Below are 2,141 nucleotides of genomic sequence, written 5' to 3' on the forward strand. Positions count from 1 at the left end.
GCAAAAGGAGGTATTGTTTTCCATTTAACACCTTAGAAAACGTTTTTGCATACTTCTTAAGAATGTTTATGTCTGTCTTGGGGCATGTCCACAATGTATAAGTCAAAGTGACTTTGCATCGTCCTATGTCAGCTGCAACCAATGCAACTTTGTCTAGTCTGGGAACTGAATATATACTGCAGGTAAAATCTACAGTTTGCTATGAAGGGTGGAACAGAACTACCACTTTTCTTTTTTTGCAGATGTATGTGAAGCCGTAACCAAAGGAATTTGTTGCTGCTTATTGTAAAACTCTGAGATTTTCATTGCACAATAACAATTAGCGTAGCTACTACTCTGATACTAATGTGCCACTCATCGATTTTCCATATAAAATTACTGCACTATTACTTGAAAAGATATGTCCTACTTTTCCCCGTGTTACGGCACCGTGCACCGCTATGGAGAGGGAAGGGGTCCCCCTTCCTCCTCTCCATCGCAGCGAACAAATGCCCATACATTCGTGTGAATGCGGCCTTATACATTTCTGGATAAGTGAACTGTTTAATCTCTTTTAAAATGAAACGGAACTTGTCCAAACCAGTATGATGTCAAGTAACTAAACACCTTCCAGTTCATGTTTCTTTCATGTCTCAGCGTTGAATTAAGATGTAAATTGATTGTATGAAGTCATGGAGAGCTCGGCCTTAAGGTCAGTCTCTTCCTGCTTAGGCTGTGTGGCGACGTACCATACCCGTGTTTACAGTCGAGCTCCAGCGCGCTGCTGTATGCTCCGCGGATGAAAGAGGCCTTATTAGCACACCCTCTGCTGTGACTGACATCATTTACTAGACTTCAAGACAGCTGGTGAGTGATTTCCCTCGAAGCAGAGCTGTCAATTATAGTGAAAGTGGGGGATTCTGTGGTGGAGAGAGCTTGACTTCAGTGCTAATGTTTTTGCCTCCTTGATTTTATAACACTGATTGACATTTCACTTGATATTCTAGAACAGTGATGGCTAACCTATGGCACTGGTGCCAGAGGTGGCACTCAGACCCCTTTCTGTGGGCACTCAGGCCATCACCAGAGATGACTCTAGGTATCTTCCTGCAGTCCCAGACAGCCCAGGACTTGCTGTGCACAGCTCTACCTGGGACTATTTTCTGCTTTATTGGTGTCCTCAGGTGCTGGTATCAATGAAAACTGTGACAGAGAAGCGAGTATAAATCACAAATTACATTTCTGTGTTGGCACTTTGCGATAAATAAGCGGGTCTTTGTTGTAGTTTGGGCACTTGGTCTCTAAAAAGTTTACCATCACTGTTCTAGAAGATGCCACCATACTGGACCATGAAAGATAAACGCTCATGAAGGTGTTAATCTACTTGACAACATACTAGTGGTTTATTGGGTCAATTTCTGCTGACAGCTTTCCCTTTAACATAGTCAAACAGTGTGACCAATAATTGATTGAGTAGTGACTGTCAGTGCTGCCTTTGAATACATTATATATAAGAAAAAATATGAAAAAATGAGACTGCACTCCAAATTTGAGGTGTAAATTATCAAGTGGGTACTTTATAAACCCAAGCACTATGTTTATTAATTTTTCATCTCAAATTTGTAGCCTCATTTTGATTGATTAGTCTGGTGTGTCAAGACCACAGGGGCATGCTCCCTATGTGATAATGCTGCTTGTTTGGTACTAATGGATTTTTGATATGCAGCACTCGTGTCATGCATGTCATACAACATGACAGGCTCAACTCATTAACCAAATCAGATAACACAGTCTGTAATGTTAGGAAATACAGGGTACCTTTCTGTTGGTTAAAGGGGTTGTACCAAATTTATATGTGTCACTCTTCCACTGTGAGGGTCCGACTGCTGGACCCACCAATCATGAGAACAGGTCATTTCTATCTAAAGGGTGGAGCGGCAGAACAATAATGTGAGTGTTAGAAATTGATAGACAATGAATAGGAATCCCAGAGATAGCCTATCGATGTACTTTGCAATTTGCAACATTCCCATAATATTTCTTGGACCCACATAATGCATGCTCCACCCAATACGTTATCACAGCATCATGTTAACCAGTGATACATCTGTAAATATATATACACATACATACAAACCAAAAAACAGCAGATAAGCAGTGTA

This window comes from Engystomops pustulosus, chromosome 2 (assembly GCF_040894005.1).
Source record: "Engystomops pustulosus chromosome 2, aEngPut4.maternal, whole genome shotgun sequence".
Taxonomy (NCBI): domain Eukaryota; kingdom Metazoa; phylum Chordata; class Amphibia; order Anura; family Leptodactylidae; genus Engystomops; species Engystomops pustulosus.